The 17806-nt window shown below is 34.2% G+C and overlaps 1 long non-coding RNA gene across 2 annotated transcripts; it reads right to left on the bottom strand.

Moving 5' to 3' along the window:
* Positions 1-8608: 8608 nt before the first annotated feature.
* Positions 8609-10965, bottom strand: LOC128922242 (uncharacterized). 2 transcript variants are annotated; one of them, XR_008471466.1, is made up of 4 exons: positions 10677-10965; positions 10448-10604; positions 10303-10400; positions 8609-8821 (listed from the first exon to the last, which is right to left on the bottom strand). It is a non-coding gene; the product is annotated as an uncharacterized LOC128922242 (long non-coding RNA). The 2 variants fall into 2 exon arrangements; XR_008471465.1 differs by having other exon boundaries at positions 10303-10389.
* Between the last annotated feature and the right edge of the window lie 6841 nt (positions 10966-17806).

Raw genomic sequence — 17806 nt, 5'->3', positions numbered from 1 at the left:
GGGGAAAGTCCAGTCCACAAAATCTTTGAACTATATGGATCCCAAAAATGTCGTTGAACTCTTTTAAAATAAGTTCGAAAAAAAAATTAAAAATGACAATGTTCGCGCCCTGTTGGGGAAAATCTAGTCTACAAAACCTTTGACCTCTCTTACACGCCAAATTATCGTTAAACACTTAAAATAAGTTCAAATTAAAAAAAAATGAGGATATCCTCTAATCTTCTCTGATCTACTCCACCTCCACCAAGTATCCAATTAAAAGCTCTGAAAGCTCCCTTTTTACACACCTCTTGGGGGTTAATAAATCAAGTGAGTTCTCCCGAAATAAGATACGTGCTCTAAAAATTATATAAAACACTGGACCGTTTTTATAAAAATCATTCAATTTCTTGAAAAGCTACTTGAAACTTTCCTAGACTTTCCCTTGTTAACAAAATTACTGATTTTTTTCTTTTAATAGTAAGCCAATTTACTTGGCGTCTGAAGAATTAGAAGAGAAACATCACAATATATAGAGATTTACATTAGTCTCATTATTTTCAATAGTCTCAAAATTTCCGAAAGCTTCCAGCCCAGCAAAGCTATTGTGCGTATAAAGTCCCTACTACACAGTTGAGCTCTCACGAGTTCTTTCTGAGTAGTATAATAATATAATAATCTGGTGCGATAATCTCATCATGAGCACTTCAGAATGACTTCAAAAAGTGTTTAAGAGCTTAGTATCAAAGTTCTAAATATTTATTCAACTACTATTAGCCTGTCTTTAGACCAAACTCTGTTTGATTTTGGGTATATAAGAACAATATTGTTTTTCTAGAGACTTTCTAATGGCTTGCCACAAAACTAACCTCAAAATTAATAAAAAAATTACACTCCACAATTTATTGAATTAATGAAAATAACCATCTCATCTTAAATATCACCTATCAATTCTCTACTGCCTCTCTTATGACATCGGACAAAAAATTCTAACCTTCACTACCTGCTCTTTGAAGACAATCACATAACCATTATCACACAATGTTTACCTTTTCTATTTAGAATAAGTCCCCCACAGCAGTCGCATCAAAGTACAAATACCTATGTGTTTGTGCGTGTGCAATTTTAAGAATTTGCCGTCAAAGTGGAATTGAAATTAATTTTCACCACTCAAACTGTCAATTGGCTGTCAACGCAGAGATAATTTTCAAGAAATACACAATTATTTAATAATATCGAATGCGCGCTTCAGGGGTTGTGCGGTGTCTACAAATATCAATTTGATTTATAAATACACATATACATTATAAATAGCCGCTTAGAAATGTACTCGTCTAAATATTACTTCGTTTGCCAGCCAATATTGAATGAATATCGCCCGCAGCGACTTCGTAACTGTACAAAATTCAATTATAAAGTTTTGCATGACTAACTTCCTGGCCTCTTTTACAATAATATTGATGCAATGGAAAGTTTAAGCTGAAAGGAAATTATACATATGTAGATTATAGTATTCTGAGTCGATTATGTGAATGACGCAAAGAGTCATTGGACAGTGTAAACCTTAGACTATCACTGGTTAATGTCCGTGAGTGAATTATATTAAGAAGGTCATATATAGAAGGTCAATAACGTGGTATTTGGATCACAATAAGCTCGTCACTGTCAGTTCTAAAACGATCTAATGTATTTAATTAGTAATATTTTCGGTTAAGAAACCATTTCTAAGGTCACTGGTATTCTGAGGTGCTCTTAACCAGACACATATCCATCAAATTGATTTCAAAAAGTCATCCACTCAGCAGCCGAGTTGCCCTTATAAACTCATCTGATTGATCTCATCTGCCCTTATAAATTCATCATAAAAACTGGGGACAGTATCGTACCATACTTATGTTTCCAGAGTCAGAACTTCCTGATTATTTGTACATATGTCCTGTCTTCTTAATATAGGATATCCGATTTCAGTCCAATCATAATAATAACCTACTATTTGTGACTCCATAAAAGTCAGCTCATATTAAGACGACCTTTGTTTTTATACAAGGGATTTACATATGTCGAACTTCCCTATCGAAGTCTTTAAGTAGTAAATAGGCATGTGACCGACCTGTTGATTGTAATGAAGATTAGATCTCGATTTCTCGGAAAGTTCATCGGGTCCACATACCCGGCAATCATTGCTTCGACTGAAACAGTACACAAAGTTTAATATTTCGGTCCTACATGTGTTTTGAAATTAAACTCCGTTTTCAAACTGTTATTAAGCTTAGCTGCATTCTTTTCAATCATTTCCAAGAACATTCGGTATTTTTTACTGAATTTTGTATTTAGGTCGGGTCCGGGGTTTTTCAGGTACACCTTAATCGGTTCTTGTATTAAGCTCACAAATTTAATGTTGTTCTTCCGGCATAATCATATTTCTTTAATAGACTTTTCGCAAAGCAAAGTTAATTAATCAATTAAAATTTTAATTGTGAATCCAGTTTTTACCCTTCGCACTGCCAGCTACTCGATAATCGATCAGCTGTTATTTTTGTTTTTGGTTTTCATAAGAAGTTGGTAAATTTCATCAGCTGATTGCTATTTTCCAACAGCGACATCTACCGTCGAGTAGTATTACTTACGTAGTATTCGAACGTATTTTCGCTGAGTTGCATTTCATTTTCAAGTCGATTAAAATTCAACTAAAAAGCAATGTAGATTTTTATTTTGTATGGTTAATCGATCTTAATAAGCGTTTTAATCGAGCAGAGGCCGGTTAATTGATCAATTAGCTCCTGTGCGAAAAGGTTCTAAGCATCTGAAATTTAACAACAGCAAGCGGATATTGAAAACTATTTTGCGCTGTCAACGCATCAAATGCAGTGACAACTAGTACTTTGGACAATATGACTGGCAGCAATGAACCACTACTCGTAATTACAGCACTCACTAATAACAACAACAATGTAGTACTTATAACTGGAAGCCATAACACTTAATTATTTTAAACTTTTTAATTAAACGCAACGAATGAGTTGGAAAGCCAGTAAAGTTCACTCACTCACAACAACAAAAAGTTATATACACAGACAGATGTATATCTGTCTTTTTAACCGCGCATATGGCAAGTTTATGTCTCGCAGTCGATCCACTAAAGCAACAACCGGCTAGCGAGAAACTCTGTGTAAGATTCTATGTGCGTGTATGTGCGTTGAAGATAAAGTTATTATGTGCCTATGGATAATCGGACGGAAGTCGTGCTTTTCTTCATATATTTATGTGCCTTTGCTTAGCTTCAACCGAGACTCAGGCATACCACCGTACATTGTTGAGTGACAGTTTCTATAAGTGACACAAATTTCTCTATAATGAACACTAATAAGAATTTGATTGGCGCTTGTCGTCGCGTTCGCCTCTAAAGTGTGAAATACGTTTACCTTTCAGTACTGTCGTATATTTTCTTTTAAAGCGATTAATTAATATCTTAATGAAGTCAATAAGAACGAACATGTATCAGTCACCATATAATTGAAGTTTAAGTGAAAAGTGACTAATGGGCGGAACTGATTGAATTTATGGGTGGTGAGAAGGATTTACGGGATATGAAGCATAGTTTTGCCTAAATGATAATTACTGCCATGAAATTGTATTGATTTTTCGAACCATACTTATAAATGGATAACAAAAAAGGCTTTGAGTGGATTTTAAAATTATGGCGCCTAAAAATAGACTACCTTTTTGATTTCTTTAGATACAAGGTGCTATTAAGGCCAATTTATAACCCCTAAGCCGGTAAAAATGGCTTAAATTAATGGATATCTGTTTTATTTACATATGTATACCCATATAAATCTAACCATAAATATATGTAAAAAGTTAGGTTAGGTAGAACAAATTCCAGTTTTGTATGTACAATTGATGATTATCGCACTTCTAGCTTTCCGGCCAAGGTTACGCCATATTTTTATAGATTGCATCAAGATTTTTTACAATTTTTTTATATCAATATTGTATTTAAAACCCCCTTCGAATGATTTTCCAAATTCTTTATAATTCTTTTGGATAGTATGACTAGAAGCTATGCATGTTTTGTACAGAATATAATACAGAAAATCTGAGCGAAAATGCCCCAAGTACTTCATAAAGTGATGCCGCCTAAAAGTATACTTTAGCTTACCTTTATTTTGTGTAAATCCGAGAGGCATTCAAATTTTCTAACTTATAGCGTTTTTAGACATCCAAAAAAATTCATCAATTTAAATTTAAATCGAGAAACCTACCGTCTAGTAGTATTAATTCTATTTTATCAAAAAATTCAGCCAATCACAGACAAAGAACGTTTATTGTACGATCTTGTCGCAGAGTTGCTTTTGATTTTCAACTCGATTTAAATTCAATTTGAAATAAATTGAGATTTTATTTTGTATGGTAAATCGATATCAATAAGCGTTTAAATCGAGCAGAGGCCGGTAAATTGATCAATTTGCTTCTGTCTAAAAACGCTATTAGATTATCATCAGTCGATACATTCGGGGCTGTAGAGAGTTGTGATCAGTAAGTCATGATCATGAGTAAGTTAATCTCTCTGGTTGTAGACATTTCTACTAAAGCTGTAAATGAGAACAAATGCCTCTGTTAGTCCTTTTTTGACTCTATAGTAATCCTTTTGCCACCAAGACCCCAATGCACTTCTGATTTTCTAGCTTGCCCATCTCAGCCGCGTGCTACAACAGATATTAGGGCTTGCAGAGAAAATTTAAAAGATTATTTCCGATTAATCGGAAATTTTAAATGATTTTCCTCTGAGATTTACACTAGGATAATATTTTGAAGAAATTATCACCGATAGATTCTTCGCCAAGTATGTCGCATACATTCAAGACTCAAAATTGATATTTCAAAAAACTATAACCTTAGTTATAGGACAATGTATAAAACTGACTTCGGTGTCCAAATTTAAGAACAAACTCTTTACAACCAAAAATTTCTTGCCTCGTAGAATTGCAAGACTGACTGACTGACTGACCCTTAATAAAAACTTACCCAAGCTGACAATACAAACTCCTACATACCCTACAAACCTATTAGCAACTTTGCAACAATTTGTAATTATCCAATTTCGGGTGCTTTCACTTCCATTATGTCCGGTATATGTAAAGAACATTTATCTCCCTCATTTCTAGATGTTATTCCATCATTAATTTGTAACTCAAATCTTCTCTTTAAAATAACAGATGGCAAAACCTCAACTTCGTGAACCTTCACCCTTTAATTTTCTAAACAACTCGTTTCTCGATAAAGCTAGTGCACCCTAGTGTCTTCCAATTAAACTATTCAGCAAAGCTACGAAAACTATTTCGCTCGCTTCTTCTTAAACTACACACTTAGAGTTCATTGATTTGGCATTTCACTGTGCACTAATACATACGTTTTTATGTATATAAAATAGTTTAAGCGCCGAAAAATATGCTATAAAAAGTGATTGCAGCAAAGAGTGAGCAAAGAATTGCAGCAATTCGACGCTTATAATTTTCACTTAACACAAAGAAAATGTTTTCCGGCAAGCAACAGGCAATCTAAAAATGCTGAAGTGTTCAGTTCCAACAAATATTGCATAGTTCTAGGTGCACTATTCGCACAGCCGTTGTGCGCGCTTAAAAATCCATCTCTTTCGACATTTATGGCTTTTTGCATGTGCCATATCGCATTTATTGACTGTGGATTTTCGTACGAATTTTATTTTACTCGGTTTTAGTAAAACTATTTTTTAGTTTTCTTTGTAATATTCTTGCTTTGTTTTTACCTTTTTGATTTTTGCAACCCGATGGCACTCCTCTGAACTGTGCTGAGCTCGCTACCACAATTGGCCTTTACTTATTGCCCATACACTCAAATTACTTTCGTATTGCCTGTTGGACTGCCAAAAACTGTCATTTGGCGCCAAAAGATGTGCTAGTAAAATTTATCGATTTAATTTGTAACCTAACGCTTATTTTTATCGCTGCACTTTGGAGCTGCGGGCAGTTAGTACTAAGAATGATGGTTGGCGGCACAGTGGGATGGAATTTCAAAATTATTGAAAAGTCAGAAACTTAAAAATTTTCGAACATAAGTTTTTTTTTTTTAATTCAGGTCAAAAAACTTATTCGCAATGCAACACTTGGTTTTAATATGGATTCGAAAAAAAAATTAATTATAATCAAAATACTTGAGATTTTTGGAATTTAATACCCATATTTGTTTTTGTAGATTTTTTTTCAAACTATTTATTGAAAACTAAATATTTTAGTAAAGAGTTCTGAATTCCATAGTTGCCAAAAATTTGTATGTTTACATAGAATTTTTTTACAGAAAATTTATTAATTTTTTTCTAAAAAAATATATTTTTTTGAATCAACTATTTTTTTTTATTTTTCTGTTTTTATTTAATTTTTTTATTTATATATTTAATATTATTTTATATAACTTATTAATATAATTGTATGTATGTGATTGGCGTTGCAACCGTTTAGCCGGTTATAGCCGAATCGACGATAGTGCGCCACCTCTCTCTCTCTCCTTCGCAGTTCGGCGCCAGTTGGAGATCCCAAGTGTAATCTGGTCGCTCTCCACCTGGTCCCTCCAACGGAGTGGAGGCCTTCCCCTTCCTCGGCTTCCTCCGGCGGGTACTGCATCGAACACTTTCAGGGCTGGAGTGTTTTCGTCCATTCGGACAACATGACCTAGCCAGCGTAGCCGCTGTCTTTTTATTCGCTGAACTATGTCAATGTCGTCGTATAACTCGTACAGCTCATCGTTCCATCGTCTGCGGTATTCGCCGTTGCCAATGTTCTGAGGACCATAAATCTTACGCAAAATTTTCCTCTCGAAAACTCCTAGTGTCGTCTCATCTGATGTTGACATCGTCCAAGCTTCTGCACCGTAAAGCAGGACGGGAATGATAAGCGACTTGTAGAGTTTGATTTTGGTTCGTCGGAGAGAACTTTACTGTTCAATTGCCTACTCAGTCTAAAGTAGCACCTGTTGGCAAGAGTGATTCTGCGCTGGATTTCAAGGCTGACATTGTTGCTGTTGTTGATGCTGGTTCCCAGGTATACGAAATTATCTACGACCTCGAAGTTATGACTGTCAACAGTGACGTGGGAGCCAAGACGCGAAAGCGCCGACTGTTTGTTTGATGACAGGAGATATTTCGTCTTGTCCTCATTCATCTCCAGACCCATTCGCTTCGCCTCCTTATCCATGCGGGAAAAAGCAGAACAAACGGCGCGGTTGTTGCTTCCGATGATATCAATATCATCGGCGTACGCCAGGAGCTGTACACTCTTGTAGAAGATTGTACCTTCTCTATTTAGCTCTGCAGCTCGTATTATTTTTTCCAGCAATAGATTGAAGAAGTCGCACGATAGTGAGTCACCCTGTCTGAAGCCTCGTTTGGTATCGAACGGCTCGGAGAGGTCCTTCCCAATCATGACGGAGCTTTTGGTGTTGCTCAGCGTCAATTTACACCGCCGTATTAGTTTTGTATTGCATAATTGCATTATATATAATTAAAAATTTTTATTAATAAAATATATATTATTTTATATATAAACAAAATTTAATGTTATTAAATGATATCAATTTTTTATACATTATTTTAATTTATTTTTATATAAAAAATTTATTAAATATATTTTATTATTTAAACTTTTACTTTAATTTTGTATATTTTATTTTTAAGTGTCCGTTCCTTATAATGTTTTTATATTTACTTACCCTTTGTGAAAACTCTATAACTAAAAATAATTATTTTAATAATTTTTCGAAAACACTATAAATATATATCGGGCATACCCCTATCCCTCATCTTACTATCTACACACGCGTGTTCACAACCACCCACATATAAAAAAAAAAACCGAAAAAGAAAGACACCCATGCACCATATTGTGTGCATCCATGAGTGTAGTTTGAAAAATTGGCATGTTTTTAGGATTACAAATGGCCCTCAGTAGAGGCAGGATATGTGGACAGATAAAAAAAATTGTTGGTCGGTGTGTGTTACATTTTCCGCTTATGCATATGAGCATGAGCCTTTCACACACTCTGTGTGACCCGCTATATAGAGTAAACAACACTTAGTGCCAATATTGATGAGAGGCAATTTTTCGCAATCGATAACAATATTTTTGCACAGGCAGCAAGGGAATTTAGTTGTTATGGTTTTTTGGAGTAAGTTTTGCGGCCTTTAAGGCATTTCATATGTATATACTTTAAAATACTTTTTAGTGTTTAATGTAAATTTTGTGTACTTATAATTTCTAGTTATTTTTGTTTTTTATATCATTTTCAAATACTTTTTTTAATTCTTATTAAAATTATTCTTTAACTTAATTTGTTGTTTTTTTTTAGTTTTATTTATTTATTTTTTATTATATATATAATATTTATATTGTTGTTTTGGTATATTTGTCTTTTGTATCTTCTAATATTTATTACAATATATTTTATTATTTTTTTTAATTTTTCTATTTCCTTATTTTATTTTATTTTATTTTATTTCTTTTTATTTTTTTTTCTCTTCAATTATTACATTTTTCCTTTTCATATTGTTCCATTCATTCCTTCATATTTCATGTTCTAATGTCTACAGTGTCTCGTTATTTGCTTCATAATAATTTCTATATTTCTCAAATTCTACGCTTCATCGATATTGACTGGTGTATAAAGCAAACATACATAACTGTATATTAAATGGCAGCTATGGTCGGCCAAGACTCGACAGCAATTAATAAAAGTTTTCCAATTAAAAATTTGTTCTCAAGTTTTATTTCTCACACATACAAAGGCGTGGTTGGTGACATTTTCGCATTGGCTACAATGTAAAAATAAAGATATTTATGTCTGTATGCATTTATAATTTTTATACTCTCGCAACATGTTGCACAGATTATTATAGTTTTGTTCACATAACGGTTGTTTGTGTCACCAAGAAATAAAAGAGTTAGATATGGGGTTATATATGTATATATAAATGATCAGAATGACGAGTGGAGTTGAAATGCGGATGTCTGTCCGTCCGTCTGTCCGTACAAGCGATAACTTGAGTAAAAATTAAGATATCTTAATGAAACTTGGAACACATATTGCTTGGCACGCTTTCGAAGATTTGCAAAATCGGTCCAATGCCACGCCCACAACATGGCGAAAACCGAAAACCTATACAGTGTCATAACTAAGGTTTTTTAATGTTTTTTTTTCCTTAAAATTTTAAAATTTTGCATAGGATCTGCAGTCGTTTCTTTTAGCAGTTTCCTTATACAGTCCAAAAATGAAAGAAATCGGATAATTACCACGCCCACCTCCCATACAAAGATTAGGTTGAAAATGACTAAAAGTGTGTTAACTCACTAACGAGAAACGTAAGAAACACTAAATTTCCCATAAGAAATGGCAGAAGGAAACTGCACTGAGATTTTTTTACAAAATGGGAAATGGGTCACTTATGGGTCAAAAACCATAACTCAAGAACTATTCGACCGATTTCAATGAAATTCGGTATATAACACTTTCTTGATACCTTGAAGACATGGAATATGGGCGAAATCGGTTCACAACTACGCCTACTACCCATATAACTCAATTCTTCTAATTCGTTCACTTTATAATACATATATACACTAGGAACTAATGAAGATACCGGAATAAAACTTTACACAAATATTGTATTTGAGCTGTGACATCACTTATGGAAAAATTGTCAAAATCGGACCATGACTTTTCAAGGCCCCTGATATCGAACATGAAGAACTCAGTGCCTAAGGGTAATTTTTCACCGAAAATATAAGTAAATCTCTAAGATATTTTAATGTAATTCATTCCCTATGAATTTTTTTCTTATAATTGTCTCTGTACCAAAAATGGTAAAAATCGGATCATGACTTCCCCCAGATCCCATATACCTAATTATAAGTAATATTAAATTAAGTGAGCGTATAGTCTTCGATATATTGTATCTTGGTGGTGAAAACGAATGAACTCGGTTTAGGAATTACCTCAGTCCCCATATACTATTTATGATGATTTTCATTATTCTATTGAGCTTTATGCCGAATATATGGGTCAGATTGTGTTATCTTTATAAAATTACATCAATAAATTGCGAGAGTATTCGGTTGCACCCGAACTTAGCCGTTCCTTACTTGTTTTTAATTGAATTTTAATCGACTTGAAAATGAAATGGAACTCTGCGACAAAGACCGTATTAGTAATTATGTATACGATCTTTGTTATCGAGTTATTGTTCACGATGGTAGCTGCCGCTGCTAAAAATAGCAATCAGCTGGTGAAACTTACCAACTTCTTATAAAAAGCAAAAACCAAAATGTGTGACAGCTGATCGATTATCTGGTAGCCGGCAGTGTGAAGGACAAAAATTGGTTTCTGAAACAAACCTTTAATTGATCAATTAATTTGGCTTTGTGAAAAGGCTATTACTTACTTTAGATACATTTGAGGTCACTAATCCTTTGGAACAACGTTTCTTTGCCGTCAAAAACCATCAATAACTCCGTTGAAAATCAGTTAAAATGCTTTGTGATTTAATGGCAACATTTATGCCGCAAGCGCGCGCATTGAACCGTGACAGCGTTTATTAACTATGAAAAAAATAATCAAATCAAAATAAAAAAACAAATCATGTTGACGACAAACCAAGAAAAATTACTCACACAAACTTTTTTTTCATGCTCTTTTTCCATTAGAATAGCCGAGTGCGGCATCAAAATCTACCAACGGATGATATCGTGCTAGACAAGTAGCCTCGGGGTACGCTTGACGTTGACAACAAAATCTCTTTGTTGCGCCCCATTGCAATTGTTGTGGTTGCTTGGATTGCAGCTTTTATATTTGTTGCTATGTTTGTTAGTTTTAGCATGCTGTTTTTTGTTATCTCGCTTATGCTTTTATTTTTTCCCAGACAGTTTTATCGCTGGGCATTGCTTTGTGACTGCTCACACAAATAAGCTCTTTGCTGTCAGATTTAATTTGATTAGCATCCGTTACAATTTTGTATGATACAATTATGCGCATTCTAGTTCTCGCTCAACATCGTTCTATCTCTCTCATACCCACTATTTTATGCGAGCATGAAAGGAATGCTTTAGGGCGCTTCTTTATACCCTGTTTTTTTAATAGTTAGTAATAGGGCATGAGGTGCTAGATCACATATTTTTCCTAGACACCTATAACTTCGTAAATCATGTAGTCATTTTCACATTCTGATATTTATCGCCAGTTGGTGTAGTCAAGGAACCCAGATTATTGTTAAACAATTCTGAAAATACTTCCTTTTGCCGTAGTTGCAGTGGATCTCCAATTTGGACTTGCTAATTTACTTTCTAGCTCTGCATTATATTACTAGGACCAAGAACTCAAGCTGGAGAATCGTATCTCTTCCGATGACGTAGAACCGTCTGTCAAAGAAAAACAAGCTTGTCTTCTGCATAATAGGGGATAACCGTGAATACATTCCATAGACCTGTATCTACTTTTTTGTTTATAATTCTCTTAGATGTGAAATATAGTTTTTTAAATATGTCTCAGTATTTAACAGAATCAGTTCTTCGAATTAACGATGAGTACTCTAGAAATGGCTCAAGACTTTAACTCTCCAACCCTCTGGTACAGCTAAGAAGTTGTGGACCCTTGTTTTTTATCAAAGCCCTTACCCTACCATACCTACTCTGAACCACTCAGAAATTAATCAATTCAAAACATTTTATAATGTGCATCCTCCGAGGCATCATCGAGGAATCCGCGACCGATTGTTTCCATTTTTTCCTAAACAAAGCCTTGCATCCGCTTACAAGTATTATACTTTCCCTTATTCTTATCCCTTTTTCTCCTACTACTTGGCAGCTTCTACAGTAATGGCATTTGGCTTTGTATGGTATCCCCAATCTGCTGGTATCGGCATCAGCATGCAGTGAAAATCATCGAAATTGAGCGGCTATAGCTAATGAATTCCATACAGGCGTTTGTTCAAATATGTATTATAACTTTGTGTTTTTTGCTTGCGTGTAAGGTATAATAAATGCCAAAAACACGTATTCTTATCTTCCATTGTTTTGCTGCATATTGCTTCTATAAATCACCTTTCTATTTCTACGTCAAGTTAAAGTATTTCTTAAGGATTCTTTGTTGTTGTTTATGTAGTCGGATACATTTAAAGCTTTAAAGCGGAGGATAGCCAATTGTATAACTGTATACATTTAGTCTCACTATACAACTAGCTATACGGGTAAACGTATAAAACTCGTCTAGATTACATGCAATTATGCGTTGTAAGCCTATTAACCTTTGTAATAAGTTGTTCTACGTGCTTGGCATTTTTGTGCGAATACAACTTTATAGGGTCTGGCAGCCGTAGAGTACATCTTTTACTACTAGTAAACACAGGCACATATGTACATTCAAAAGGCCGTTCGACTAATTGGAGAAATGGTAATTGAAAGACCTGACAGGTTAATTGCATTTCATTAAATAGGATAATAAGTGGTTGTCATCTTTACAAGGACATATACACATGCGAAGTAATGCGGTTTACTATTTAAATGGGATAATGGGTCTGTCAGCACATCCCTACTGCTAAGTAGATGAGGGAATAGTAGAACGCAAATCTCATTTTTTGTATGTGACTTAGTGCCAGCTTGCAGAATACATTTTGAAAAAGTCTTAAATCGTATGTAATCATTTTAAAGTTTGTAAAGTAAGGAAGTAAAGTTGAAATTGGTTGATTCGAAGTATTCCCTAGGACTTCTCATAGAAACCTCTTATCTGAACTCAATACCTAACCACCGTGTCGGATACTAGAGTACAACAGTTCTTGCCGTTGTCAGAGCAGCTCAGGGTATCCATGCATACTTGATGTGATGTTGAAAGTAATATCATGTGATATACTCTAGTGTGTTTCATGTGATATCACTTAATGTACGAAATCTTACGTACATAATTTGGTGATAACATATAACATATGATGATATGATGTTGTGATATCACAATTACAATGCTCGATAAAATAGCATGCGTTGGGATTTAGTAGCTCTTCGGTGTTGTTGGGTAAAATATAGATATGAGTAATAAGTATGTTTGAAAAAGATTTTTGTTATCATATGATGTTGTTGAACATGATGTGATATCACATGATGAACAATATATCATATGCGAATTTTTCTGTTATCACTGATTTTCTTTGTAAAAAATTATACAAGAGGAGTATGACTTCATAGTAATAAAAAGTCATGTGATGTCTGTTCATATTTCACCGACACAGTCATATAAAAACTAGAGTATGAAGTATATTTATTTAACAGACAGCATTCCGCTTGTTCTCGTACGCTGTCAAGGTGGCATAAGCTGCATGTTGTCGCGCTGCATGTATATTTTTCCCTTACGATTTCCGCTTTCAGTTCGCTTTCATGCTTCTAAATTCAATGCTAAGTTTTTCAGCTGTATGTCAGCAACAGGAATTTATAAATAAGCTGCTTGCGACTTATGAAATAAATGACCGGAAAATATGACAACGCAGTCACATTGTTAAGAAGATGGTAAAGAAATGTATAAAGAATCCTGGAAACCTCTTTTTCTGTTATACTATACATTTGCAATCGCAAACTATCGCTGACAAATCCTTTTGAGATTTTTATTATGAAAGATTTGGCAGTTCGCTAACTGAGGCGTTGTTGGCATGTTGAATGAACTTAAAATATTTGCTTTAAATAGTTTGTCGTGCAGAAAAAACTGTTTTTATTTAATAAGAACTTGAAAGCTTTCGACAGAGCTTAATTTCACACGAAAGTTTTAGCAAAGCTTTTTGTTGAGTAAATTTTGATGAAAGCTTCTAATATATTTATTTGTACTGAGTGAGTTTTTATGATGAGTTCCTTGGAATCAATGAGGAGGATCTTGCTATTACATATGGCCTAAAATCTCTGTCTTTGATCAGGAGTGCTCCAAAACACATAAAACGGAATGCTGGTCGAATCTAAGCATATTTTTGATATTTGAAGACGAGGTCTTTGCTCGACAGACCTCCGACAGTTCAGAGAAGGTTCGAGAATATTTAATTGGATAAGGTCAAATAGGGTCCAGTTGTTTGTTTGTTAACGAACAAACCATTCCATTTTACTTTATTTATTTATTTTTGAATTCGGAACTCTCTTTCAATTCTGGTCTATATAGATGTAGACTAAATGAATACAATTTCCTGAAAAATAATACTTTTGTTTCTGTATTATGTAGAGTTTTGCTGCTTGCTTCGTTCTCACCCCCCATTCTAAATTCATATGAGCCTAAAATTTCTCGTAAAGCTGCGCTAGCCAAGTAACATTGACGACTTCAATGCATCGTAGCCAATAAATTTCCATAGCAAGCATAGAAGTGAACAAGTTTTCAGTTTACCGGCCGGACAACACCAACTATCTTGGCTACGTAGTGGAACAAACACGACTCAGTCGATATATACTCTTATGCTCCTCGTGTTTCTGAAATAAAGCAAAATAAAGTGAGTGAAAACAATCCGCATACATGCGACACTTACAATTATCAGGATATACGAGCTCACACTCGCACAGCAGCAGCAGGAAGTCAATGACTACAACTTCAAAGCTGCTTACTTTATGTAACCAGTGTGGGGGAGATTAAAACTTTAACAAAATTAGAAATTCGCTTGAAAATTTCGTGTAAAATATCCAAAGTGGTGCTGTCTCTGAAAGTTCAGCATATCTAAAGATTGCTTCCAGTTAGATATAAGATAATTACAATACAGCTCGACTTCCAGATCCAATTTTAATTATAAAACTAAAGATATCAGCTTAAATCAATTATGTATGTGATTGGTGTTGAAACTTTTTAGACGGTTATAGCCGAATCGATGATAGCGTGCCACTCCACTCTTTCCTTCGCAGTTCGGCGCTAGTTGGAGATCCCAAGTGTAACCAGGTCGCTCTCCAGCTGGTCCCTCCAACGGAATGGAGGCCTTCCTCTTCCTCGGCTTCCTCCGGCGGGTAATGCATCGAACACTTACAGAGCTGGAGCACGTTCGTCCATTCGAACAACATGACCTAGCCAGCGTAGCCGCTGTCTTTTTATTTGCTGAACTGTGTTAATGTCGTCGTATAACTCGTACAGCTCTTCGTTCCATCGTCTGCGGTATTCGCCGTTGCCAAAGTTCGGAGGACCATAAATCGTGCTCGAAATTTTCCTCACGAAAACTCCTCGTGTCGTCTCATCAGATCTGTTGACATCGTCCACGCTTCTGCACCATAAAGCAGGATGGACTTAAAAAAAGTAGCGTTTTCTTAAATAGAAAATAGAATGTGGAATTCGAGCGATTTTAAGAGTCATGAGACATTCCGTTCTTCAGCATAATTTGTTTGAGTTGTGTTGCTTTTCGGGCATTCCTTGTTTCTTCAAAATCTCACTTCCAAAAGATGTCGCTATACAATTTCGTTGTATTTTTTATCAAGGTTTCCAAGGCATTGTCCAACTGCCACGGACTTCCTAAAAATATATGTATTATCCTACAACTGTCTGAGCCGAGAAACAACAGAAACGGTATACCAAAAAATTAGTAATATTTATGAGTTGCAAAATATTCCACCAATAATATGTTGAATATTTACCAAACAGATTAATGAAGAACTGCAGACCGTAATTGGCTCTACACTTTATGCAAAGTGGACTTGACTCTTCGTTCAAGGCCGGCAGTTCAATATGTATTATGCCGAGTGGACTCTTCTTGAATTGTTAAAGTATACTCCGATCATAGCGGTTATTCGGTTTTTATACTGAATGGATACTTTTATTTGATCGTCAGTAATTGTTTGTTAGATTTAAAATTTCATAAGTATTTGTGTATAAAGTAACGAATACCCACTTTTTAATAAAGTATTCGGTTTTTCTTAACGATTATTCGGTTTTAATTGGTAGTGAACAATTTTTTTAAATACACACATTTTTACACAACTAAAATTTTGTAACGAAAAGTATTAGAAACCGGTAACCGTTTTTTATTAATAGTTATTCGTTTTTTCTTTAACATGTTAACTAAATAACTGAATTCACTCACTTATAGTTTAATAAAAATACTCATAGATATACTCTACAACTGATCTTCAAACATCAACCTGCGCTCCTCCGCTGTTTTCACCCCCCGTATTGCTAAAACTTTTGAAGGTTCAGTTGTCTGTCCTTGTTGTTATTCTTGCTATGGAAATGGGCAATTATGTGGAATTGCCTCTGTTATGAGACCAAGTGCTTGCTGCATATGAGACACTCATCTGTAGGCTCTGCCATGTTCATTGCTGCTGCAGTTTTCCTGCTTTCATACACTCATACATATGTGTGGGAGTAAAAACACGAGTGAACCATTTTGCTTGTTTGCATTTATGACTTGAAATTTGTTATGCGAATATGTGCCGACTGTAATTAAGATTTTATGATCCGACAGAAAGCAAAGTGGGTTGGCCTTAACTACTGCTAACAGAATGAGCCAGTGTGTAGTGCAGGTCTTTAGGTCTCATATGCGAGTGAGTACGTCAAATGTTGTGGAAATGCCGGTGAATTTACTATGCATATCGTATACAGTATATACACTCCCACCGTAAAGCACTTAAGCGTCAGGATTTTTGTTTTAAATTTTTTTTTTTTTTTTGAAAAAGTTTCCTTTGGACTTTTGCGGATTTTTATTAAATTTATACATACAGCTCTTGTTTATTGCTTTATAAATTATATTTATAAAAGAAATAATAAACATTCAAAAGTGAAATTTGTTTTTCGCACATCATTTGTGGCCTTGTAGTCGGTTTTCATGATTGGTTAGCTTGCATGCTGCTGTAAAGGAGTCGCAATTAATTTATTTGATAAACAATGAACGACTGGGGTTGTGCTGAGGTTGTGCCTTTTTTGGCATAAGAATTATTATAAAAATATTGCTTTTTGCCAAATTTGGTAAGAAAAAATGATTTTCATGAATATCGTTATATTCTATTGCTTAAAAATGTTCATAAAATTGGAAATATTATTTACAATACTGTATACATGTAGTTATTAAAACATTTTAAATGTTAAATTATTGAATTTGAAAATCGTTTGTATGTCAGCTGTATTTTATGGTTGCCCAATTATAATGCTCTTCGGAAAAAAACTTTGTATTTATTACGACTGAAAAATTACGAAATTTCAAATTTGTAGTTGCTAAACTGACAAAGTTATAGCAAAAAACATCAATCTGAACAATCGATTGTATGACAACTAAATGTTATAGTAATCAGATTTCGATGATTTTTCGTACATATTTTGTGTCCATTGCAGCTTAAATGATAACAAAATTTCATATTTGTAACTACTCAATCGAAGTTACTTATTTATAGCAAAAAATACAAATTCTGAACAATGTTGTTTCGGAGCTATATTCTTTAGCCATCGGACATTGATAAATTTAGATTTATATTTTACAATTTATATTTATTGTAACTAGGAAAATCTTGAAATTTCATGTTTCTAGTTACATAATTGGACAAGTTATAGGACAAAATATCAGATTTGAGTCATAGGTAGTATGGGAACTACATGATATAGTCATACGATATTAATGATTTTTCCTCTGTACTTGTTTCTACTGATAAATGAAAACATTATACAAATTTACGATTGTAGCTTCTAAATAGCGGGAGTTATACTACATATGTCGCTCTTCTGAAGAATCGGTTTTATAGTTACTATACGTTCGGGTCCTCTGATATCATAATCTATGATAATGATTTTTCCTCTGTACTTGTTTCTACTGATAAATGAAAAC

This window comes from Zeugodacus cucurbitae, chromosome 5, assembly GCF_028554725.1.
Source record: "Zeugodacus cucurbitae isolate PBARC_wt_2022May chromosome 5, idZeuCucr1.2, whole genome shotgun sequence".
NCBI lineage: Eukaryota > Metazoa > Arthropoda > Insecta > Diptera > Tephritidae > Zeugodacus > Zeugodacus cucurbitae.
The sequence above is the reverse complement of the archived record's forward strand: the minus strand, read 5'-3'. Positions and strand labels throughout refer to the sequence as shown.